Source organism: Dendrobates tinctorius, unplaced genomic scaffold (genome assembly GCF_039654945.1).
Source record: "Dendrobates tinctorius isolate UK_male_01 unplaced genomic scaffold, ASM3965494v1 ptg000499l, whole genome shotgun sequence".
In the NCBI taxonomy this organism is placed as follows: Eukaryota; Metazoa; Chordata; class Amphibia; order Anura; family Dendrobatidae; genus Dendrobates; species Dendrobates tinctorius.
Window position 1 is genome coordinate 300,799 of NW_027362159.1, and position 11,098 is coordinate 311,896.

Sequence of the window (11,098 nt, forward strand, 5' to 3'; positions counted from 1 at the left end):
CCGTCCTTGTGCCCTGTGTAGTACTGACAGTCCAGATCCACAGACAGAGGGTAGCTCCCCCAAACGCCATGCCTTCAGACTCCGCAAAGACACCTGGCCGGTCCAGGTGCTATTCACGACGTTCATCCAACACTCAGGGCCCCACCGGGTGCCATCTAGGGCTCCAATCCTACTCCCAGGATCTCCCAACACACCGGCCTTACCAGGTCCAAAGTCTCACCACGTGCTCCAGGAATCCAATCCTATTCAAAGGATCTCCCAACACACCGGCCTTACCAGGTCCAAAGTCTCGCCACGTGCTCCAGGAATCCAATCCTACTCCCAGGATCTCCCAACACACCGGCCTTACCAGGTCCAAAGTCTCGCCACGTGCTCCAGGAATCCAATCCTACTCCCAGGATCTCCCTACACACCGGCCTTACCAGGTCCAAAGTCTCACCACGTGCTCCAGGAATCCAATCCTACTCCCAGGATCTCCCAACACACCGGCCTTACCAGGTCCAAAGTCACGCCACGTGCTCCAGGAATCCAATCCTACTCCCAGGATCTCCCAACACACCGGCCTTACCAGGTCCAAAGTCTCTCCACGTGCTCCAGGAATCCAATCCTACTCCCAGGATCTCCCAACACACCGGCCTTACCAGGTCCAAAGTCTCGCCACGTGCTCTAGGAATCCAATCCTACTCCCAGGATCTCCCAACACAGACCGTACAGGACCTTGCAGCCTGAACCATTCAGGTACACACACTCTGTCCATGTGACCCACCCTGGTCACATTGTATGGTCTGTAATAACGCAGGTGAGGTAAGGATCACATGGTCATGACCTCACTGCAGGTCCTTTTACACACACAGCCACACACAGGCTTTACTTTGGGCATTCAGACACGCCTCTGGGTGGGTTTGTAGGTGACTGGGCCCACCCATCTCACCAAGTCAACTGGGGGCTTTCCTATTGTAAAACAGACCATCAGCAGTAGATCTGATTAAAACACGTTCCGGCTTCCATCACAGGGCCACCCACCCTGTGATACATATCGGCCACTTACAACGCTGCCACTCACCATTTCCCTCCACATCACAACAAAGGAAACGCCTGCATGCATGTCCTGGGCAGCCCATACAGCGCCCCCTAGCTGTCACAGGGGTCACTGCATCACAGGTGGCACAACCAACATCCATTAGCTTACAATCAATACTTCCTGTTTTATACACATTTTTGAATCACAATAAAATGATTTATGTTGATAATCTGTGTTCCATCCTGATTTTTATGTGTTTCACTAATTTGAAAATATTTGCCGATAAAGTCTACGATTGGAACCAGGGTGTAAGAAAAGTAACCCTAGATCAATCTTAAAACGCAGCCAGACTCGTTCAAACCCGACATTTAAGCTGCTTGTGTCCTTTACCTCTTCAGAGCCAGAATCGCCGGACACTGAGTGCAGGGCGTCGGACACCGCCGCGAGTGCGGGGCGCCGGCCACCACCGCCGCGAGTGCGGGGCGCCGGACACCACCGCCGCGAGTGCGGGGCGCCGGACAGTACCGCCGCGAGTGCGGGGCGCCGGACAGTACCGCCGCGAGTGCGGGGCGTCGGACACTTTTCTTGATTCTAATATTTTTGAAAGAAAAACTATTTTAAACAGCCAGAACCCGCCACAGGCGAGGAGGCAGAAAACACAGAAGACAATCCAGGTGTAACGAGGTTCCAGGAGAATCGTGCTCAGATACAAGGCGGCACAGCCATTAACACCAGAACCATTAGACGTGTGGTCACCTGGATGGAACTTTGCACTAGATTTGGACTTTGATCTTTTCAATACCATATTGGATATAAATAAATGTATTTTGAATTTAACAGGAAAAAGTGGAATCTGACGACGACCTGTGTGATGAACGCCACGGTCTGGACGATCCGGGACAGACGGCGTACTCTCATCTGCCAAGCCTGTCAATGGATGGGAGTGACACTAATGGAATTGGTCATCATTCTACACGAGATCAGAGTGTACGGATACAGCTCAGGAAATAATTGAAAGATCTGAAAAAATTGGAAAAGATAAAACTACTAATAAAAAAATTCTCCAAAAGCTGCACTATCAGAGGTAAGAGAACTGAAAAGTAGTGATTAAGAAAAGTGGCCGAGGTGGAATGCGAGTCACGTAATGATGATGACAACGCCTGAGCTTCTCTCTGCTATCACCACTTCTAACAGACAGAAAATCCGACAGTGAAATATAATGCAAAAATGTGTTCTGTTATAAATGAGGGTTTAACCCCGAAACAAGCCGATTGCATGGAAAACATCCCAGAAGGCCAATGATCTATAAAGTGGAGGTGCACCACCTGTGAGAGTGATGGTGTCTGCTGGAGGGTCCACGAGTGAACATTTGTGTCAGTGGGCAGCGTCACTGCTACAACCCAGAGTTCAGAAACCACCTGGCCATCGTAAGATTCCAGGGAAGGTTGGGGCCAAAAACCTTTTCATGGTTGTTGTGATGTCATTATGCACATGCATACCGCGTGATCTGGCGATTGAAGCTTTGGATTTTTTTCTGAAAAACTTTTAGTTCCTATTCAGATTTAATCTATTTTTGTTGCGAGTGTTTTTCCTGCTTAAACAATTTTTCATTTGATAATGAGATATATATTCAAAGAACAGGTGTTCCCATGGGGGCGAAATATTCACCTTTTTTTGGCTATTACTACCATGGCGTTTTGGGAGATGAGATACATTCTCACAATAATCCTTTCCGTCAGGAGTTAATTTGGTATGGTAGATACATCGACGATACCCTCATCATTTGGGGGGGTGATGTGTCTGCTATACCAAAATTTGGGGAATACAACAATTATTATAATATTCAATTTACTTAATGATAGTACTAATATTTCATTTTTGGATCTGATAGGGAAAAATAAACTTATTAGTGGAAACACCCTTCTTCAGGCCGCAAGCAGTCATCCAGAACATACTTTACATCGATCCCAGTAGGTGAATATACACAACTAAAAAGAAATTGTACACAAGAATGATATGAACTCGGAATTAGAGATTTTGCAGAAAAAAATTGAAAAAAAAAAAAAAAAAAAAAAGGAGTTATCCAATGTGGTCACTGCACAGAGCACGGAATTTGGTTGAGACACGGGATATAGGAACGATTGGATGGGAAGCCATACGCTGTATATGTCTGAGATATAGGCCACAGTTTCAGGAGGTAAATGTTATTTTTAGACATTTACCCATTTTGTATGAAGGCGGAATGTTAGCAAATATGCTGAATTCAGGGCTAATGTGGCAGCTGGCCGTGCTCCCGCCACTGGAGAGCCCATTTCCCCATGCTACAGACTGGCGGAATTGTGCAGGGTTTTATAGATGTGCTCGTACAAAGTGTTATTAAATCGGTTTATGCTTTTGCTATGATTTACTGTGCGGTTCAGGACCTTAAATTGTGTCACACGATTGTATGTAAGAGTCAGTGATAAGCGGTCATAGAGGAGCGCTTAGGAAGCCACTCAGGGGCAGACAAGCATGTCAGGTCTCCACCGCAGCTCCAGCCAAAAACCTCCAATGGAGGATAGGAGCAATGAGAAAATGGAAACGGTCTTAGGAGCGCAGGAAAGAGACTCAGACAAGAGATGGGTTTAAACCACAGCGTGTTTCAATGGAGGATCCGTCTTCATCAGGTGGAAGTTTATTAATGACATAGGGGATGGGGTATTTAAATGGGAAGCAGCCAATCACAACAGTCAAAAGAGTCACATGTTACGACAAGATGACATCATATATTATAAAAAAAAGACATAAAAACAACCTATATAAAACGTGAGATAAAACAGCATGAGTTAAACAAGTTTTAAATGTATAAAATGTGCAAAAGGGAGCAATAAAATAATATAGATAACAATGAATAAAATTATTAACAGGTTAGTAGACCAGTAAAAATACCAATAAAAAAGCGAGAACCCATATTAATAATAAAAACATGTACAATAGCATCTAAGTAAAATGCACTGATGATAAAAAGGCAAATAAAGTTATCTGGTCACTTTATCAATAGTTAAATTCAGACCTTCAGGGGCAAGTGTGCCAAGCTTGAATATCCAAAAGCTTTCTCTATTGATTAAACTGTTGAAGCGATCAGCCACGGTATCAGGTATGTGGTCAATAATCGTTAGTTTCAAAGTTTTTGGATTTTTTTGATGCACAGTTAAAAAATGTTTAGAAAGGCTGTGCAGGAGAAAGCCATTTTGGATATTCTGTCGATGCTTGTTCCATCTAGCATGCATCGTTTGTATGGTTCCACCTACGTACTGTAGGCCGCAACCACATTCAATCAAGTATACCACAAAAATGGATTGACAGTTAACATGAAAATTAATTTTATATGAGGTACCTGTAGTGTTGGATTTAAATTCATGTACCCCATTTAAAATGGAGGTGGAGCAAAGACATTTGGGGGCTCTACATGCATAGCAACCAGGGTTCAGAGAAATTGGGAGAGAGGATAGGGAGCATTAACTCAAGGTGGTGGTGCTTGGTGCAACAAGGTTCCGTAACGTGCGGTTTCTGCGGAATACCGTTCTAGGTCGGGGGGAATATGCTTGGTCAAAACTGGGTCCCCTTTCAGGATGAACCAGTACTTGGTAAGGAGCTTCTTAATCAACCCATAGGATTGGTTGAAAGTGGTAACGAAACTCCATCTACCTAGATCCGTACCAGAAGAACAAGCGGGTTTATTACTCATAATCTTATACAGTCTTTCTGTGAGAAAGTTTTGGCTCTCTGGAATGCATCTTGGCCCAATTTTTTAGGGTACCCTTTCTGCTGAAACCGCTGTTTCAGAACTTTTGTCTCCTCAATGAAGTCAGTATCCTCTGTGCAATTTTTTCGTATACGCCAATATTGCCCGTATGGAATGTTCTGAATCCACTTGGGTAGATGACCATTGCTGAAACTAAGGTAGCTGCTCACATCTACTTCTTTAAAATGTGTGGTGGTGAAAAACCGTCCCAATTTATCAACATGTACCAACAGTTCCAGGAATTGGATGGACGTAGTGGAAGTATTAGCTGTAAAGCGGACGCCCCAGGCATTCAAATTTAGATTGCGGATGAATTCCAGAGCTTCCTCCTCTGTGCCAGTCCAGATGATGAACAGATCATCTATAAAGCGTCGATAAAAGGATATTTTGCCCGTTGCCAGGTCGGACTGCGCGATGAAGAAAGATTGAAATGCCTCCATGAAGAGATTTGCATAACTGGGGGCGAATCTCGTCCCCATCGCGCAGCCCTTGACCTGGCGAAAGAAGGAATGTTCAAAAGAAAATACATTATTAACCAGTTCCCGACCTGTGACACAGCGTATGCTTCATGAAAGTCGGTGCCAATCCGACCTATGACGCATACCCTGTGTCATGAATTCAAAGCCCCCCTGCAGGTCGGGTGACCGGGGTCACTGAAAGGTCACCTGACCCGCAGATACAGGGGGCTTTGTAATTCACCACAGGGGGCGTCGCTTCGCCCCCACGTGGCTATGATCGCTCTGATTGGCTGTTAAAAGTGAAAGCCAATCAGAGCGATTGATGAAATATTACAATCCAGCCATGGCCGATACTGCAGTAGCATCGGACATGGCTGGAGACACAGATTCGACCCCCCCCACCGGCGATCGCCCCCCCGCCACTGACAGTGGCGATCTGCCGCCGCTGTCATCATCTGCCCCCCTCCCATTCCCTCCGCTCCCCGCCAGCTTCCGATAACCCCCTCACCCACTCTCACCGCCCCCGGCACCTTCTAAGTCCCCCCGTCGCTCCCGGTGTCCGGCGGGTCCGGTTCATGGGCGCCACCATCTTGGAAAATGGCGGGAGCATGCGCAGTGCGCCCGCCCGAATCTGCCGACTGCAGATTCTATTATTTCATTTTGATCACTCTCACAGTGATCAAAATGAAATAAAAAAGTAAATGAACCCCCCGATTATCACCCCCATAGGTAGGCATAACTAATAAAATAAAGAAAATATTTTTATTTTTCCATTAGGGTTAGGGTTGGAAAGAGGGTTAGGGTTGGAAAGAGGGTTAGGGTTGGAAAGAGGGTTAGAATTAGGGTTAGGCTTGTGGTTAGTGTTGGGGTTAGGGTTATGGCTGAGATTAGGGTTAGGAATGTGTTGGGGTTAGGGTTGGAGTTAGAATTGAGGGATTTCCACTGTTTAGGCACATCATGGGGTCTCCAAACGCGATATGGTGCAACCATTGATTCCAGCCAATTTTGCATTCAAAAAGTCAAACGGTGCTCCCTCCCTTCCAAGCCCCGACGTGTGCCCAAACAGTGGTTTAACCCCACATATGGGGTATCAGCCTACTCAGGAAAAATTGCACAACAACTTTTGGGGACTAATTTCTCCTGTTACCCTTGGGAAAAAAAAATTGGGGGCTAAAAAATTATTTTTGTGGAAAAAAAATGTTTTTTTCATTTTCACATCTCTGCATTATAAACTTCTGTGAAGCACTTGGGGGTTGAAAGTGCTCACCAGGCATCTACATAAGTTCCTTGGAAGGTCTAGTTTCCAAAATGGGGTCACGTGTGGGGGTTTATACTATTTAGTCACATCAGGGGCTCTGCAAACATAATGACGACCGCAGACTATTCCATCAAAGTCTACATTTCAAAACGTCACTACTTCCATTCCGAGCCCTGATGTGTGCCCAAACAGTGATCCCTCCCCACATATTGGGTACCAGCGTACTCAGGACAAACTGGACAACAACTTTTGGGGTCCAATTTCTCCTGTTACCATTGTGAAAATAAAAAATTGCAGGTTAAAAAATCATTTTTTGAGAAAAAATTTTTTTTTTATTTTCACGGTTCTGCGTTATAAACTTCTGTGAAGCACCTGGGGGTTCAAAGTGCTCACCACACATCTAGATAAGTTCCTTGGGTGGTCTAGTTTCCAAAATGGTGTCACTTGTGGGGGAGCTCCAATGTTTAGGCACATCAGAGGCTCTGCAAACGTAACATGATGCCCGCAGACCATTCGATCAAGTCGGTATTTCAAAACGTCACTACTTCCCTTCCGAGCCCTGACGTGTCCATACAGTGGTCATCCCCCACATATGGGGTATCAGCGTACTCAGGACAAACTGGACAACAACTTATGGGGTCCAATTTATCCTGGTACCCTTGTGAAAATAAAAAATTGCCAACTAAAAAAATTTTTTTTCAGGAAAAAAAATGATTTTTTATTTTCACTGCTCTGCATTATAAACTTCTGTGAATCACCTGGGGGTTCAAAGTGCTCACTATGCATCTAGATAAGTTCCTTAGGGGGTCTAGTTTCCAAAATGGGGTCATTTGTGGGGGAGCTCCAAAGTTTAGGCACACAGGGGCTCTCCAAACACATGGTGTCCGCTAACGATTGGAGCTAATTTTCATTTCAAAAAGCCAAATGGCGCTCATTCCCTTCTGCGCCCTGCCGTGCACCCAAACAGTGGCCCCCCCACCACATGTGGGGTACCAACGTACTCAGGACAATCTGGACAACAACTTTTGTGGTCCAATTTCTCCTGTTACCCTTGTGAAAATAAAAAATAGCATGCTAAAAAATCATTTTTGAGGAAAAAAAAATGTTTTATTTTCACTGCTGTTTTATAAACTTTTGTGAAGCACTTGGGGGTTCAAAGTGCTCACCACACATCTAGATAAGTTCCTTAAGGGGTCTAGTTTCCAAAATGGGGTCACTTGTGGGGGAGCTCCAATGTTTCAGCACACAGGGGCTCTCCAAACGCGACATGGCGTCCGCTAACGATTGGAGCTAATTTTCCATTCAAAAAGTCAAATGGCGCTCCTTCCCTTCCGGGCCCTGCCGTGCGCCCAAACAGTGGTTTATGACGACATATGAGGTATCAGTGCACTCAGGAGAAATTGACCAACACATTTTAGGATCCATTTTATCCTGTTGCCCATGTGAAAATGAAAAAAATTGATGCTGAAAGAAAATTTGTGTTGGAAAAATTTAAAATGTCCATTTTTTCCTTCCACATTGCCTTATCTGCTGTGAAACACCTGAAGGGTTAATAATCTTGAATGTGGTTGAGCACCTTGAGGGGTGCAGTTTTTAGAATGGTGTCACTTTTGGGTATTTTCTGCCATATAGACCCCTCAAAGTGACTTCAAATGTGATGTGGTCCCTAAAAAAAATGGTTTTGTAAATTTTGTTGTAAAAATGAGAAATCGCTGGTCAACTTTTAACCCTTATAACTTCTTAACAAAAAATATTTTGCTTCCAAAATTGTGCTGATTTTTTCACAAATAAACGCAAAAATTATCGACCTAAATTTACCACTAACATGAAGCCCAATATGCCACGAAAAAACATTCTCAGAATCGCTAGGATGCGTTGAAGCGTTCCTGAGTTATTACCTCATAAAGGGACACTGGTCAGAATTGCAAAAAATGGCCAGGTCATTAAGGTCAAAATAGGCTGGGTCATGAAGGGGTTAAGCACAAAAGGAATAGCATTTTTTAGGAATTCCCTTTGAAGAAGGGGCAATAATGTATCAGTGGAAAGGAATTGGTCTATAGCCTCTATGCCTCGATCATGAGATATATTCGTATAGAGTGCTTGATCATCCATTGTGACAAGAAGGCAATTAGGAATAGGTGGCATTCTTTGAAGGGAATCAATGAGGTGGGAGGAATCTTTAAGATACAAGTCTAAACCCATAACATACTTTTGAAGGAAGAGATCTACATAATGGGATAGATTACTCGTAATTGAGCCAATGCTGGAAATGATAGGGCGTACAGGAGGGTTAAGCGGGTTCTTATGGATTTTTGGTAGAAAGTAAAAGAATGGAGTTTTGAAACGGGGGATGTTGAGAAATTTAAATTCTTTTTTATTCAAGATACCTAAAGAGTGGGCTCCCTTAATGAATGCAGTGTATTCAAGAAAAATATCAATAGAGTTATCATGGTCCAGCCTAGAATAGAAATCCGGATCATTGAGTAATCTGAACCCTTCCTGGATATAGGATCCCCTATTCATTATAACCACCCCACCCCCTTTATCAGCATTTTTTGCGATAATATTGCTGTTCTCACGAAGGGTCTTGATGGCTGCCTTTTCACCAGTGCTCAGGTTAGTAATTAACTTCTTGCCAGGGGATAGTGAGCAAAATTCCTTAAAGATGAGCTGTTGGAATGTTTCTATATGTGACCATTTGTGGTGAAGAGGATAGAACCGACTATTGGGCGTTTCTTGGGGCCACATGCAAAAATGGATCTGTTTGGGAGGAGGGAATATCCGCTGCAGAACCATTGTCAACCTTATTGCTTTCAATTAAAAAGTGACGTATAGTAAGTTTCTGAATGAAATCATTCAGATCAAGGTAGAGGTTAAAAACATTCAGTGGTGAATCCGGACAAAGCGATAGGCCCCGTTCTAAAAGTGACCTTTCATCATCATTAAGATTATAGTCCGCCACATTGAAGAGAACGTGCATCTAAATTGTCAGGGCTGTTGCTGGTTCCCTCACTGGAGGGCCCGCAGGTTGCCCAAAGGCTTTTTTTGTGTTTGCCTTTGCCCCTGCATCCTCATATTCCCTTTTTCTTTTTGGCTGGTGGCCCAGTACCACCTGAAAAAAATGGGTGATTTTTGAATTATGCGAGATAGGGTAAAAATCTCTGAGGGAATCCAACTGTACTATTCCTCAATGTAACGCCGGATTCTATGGTGTCAATCACTGGTAGAGCAGTAGACGTACTAGAAATGGTAGAAGGGGGCGTCTGGGGTAGAGGCTGAGTGGAGAATTGGGAAGTGGAACATTCCTCATGAACCGTGAATTGAGACAAGCAATCTGAGATGTCTTGCCCATTCGGGACAGGGTTAATCCCATTGTTAGGTAGAACCCCCAACGAAGTTATATACTACTAGTCACCACAGATGAATCCTTAATTCTGGGATGGGGTTCCTTAGTGGTAGGGTTTTAGAGGGAGTGGTGATTTTTCCTGCATCGATAGATGTAGCAGACCCCACCATATTAGTGTTGACACTACCTTTTATCCTATCCTTGTGTTGTTTGTAAAACATTTTCTGCTGCTTATTACATAAAATGGATGAAAAGGAATCAGAGTCAGCTGCCTGGGAGGTTTCCACACTGGATGAGGCACCTGTGATGACTGCCGATTGTGCCGACATGCCCATTTCCATTGGGACTGTTGAATTATTGATCAGTTTAGTCTTCCTGTCCCTCAAAAATTTTTGCCTTTTTCCTAATTAAATCTTCAAATTTATTTAATTTGCTATATAGTTTAGTATTATACTCAGTGAATTCAGCAGGAGAATTGAGTGAGTTTCTCCTTAGGGCAAGTTGGGAAAAAGCAGAATCAGCAAGAGAATTAGGTTTGGAAATAAGGAGATCCATCCTGTGCAGGGAGCACCGATACCGAATATCATCCCAGGATGCCGGAAATAGAGTATCATTAGGAAAAGAAGGTTGTTGGGCTAGAATCAGACCCTTGGGCACAAGGCCCTCTGATATACATTGTTTTACAGCTATATGATTAGTGATCTCTATTTTACTAACATTTTCATATCCCTTCTATCCGTATCGTTGGATGGATCCTTGCGTGCTGGAGGATTTACTGAGGCACCCGCTGCTTCTATGATGGATGTGATCCTAAGGGATTCAGATTTCAGTTTAAAATAATCCATGACAGTGGCAACAAATAAAAAGTATACAGCAAAAAATAATGAATGTAAGGTACAAGGCAAGGTGAAAAGTTAGAAAATGATAAGGCACTTGTTGGGGAGCCAATTATCGGGTGGACAAGCAGTAATTAAATGCAGATTTCAGAGAGAAAAAAAAAAAGGAGTCCAGCACTGGGTTAGAAAGGCAGCAGCGGATGAAACAGTCCGCAGGCAGCGAGAGGAAGATTCAGTGCGCAGCGACGTCTGATAAGTAGCCAAGTGTTCAAATGCTGAGTATAATTATAGAAGGATAGGGAAAATGAAGGGAGGTCAGCTCACCAGTCTCGGTTGCGATCCATAATCCTCCTGCGCACGGAGTCACCTTGATCAGGGGTGTTGACTGAAGCAAA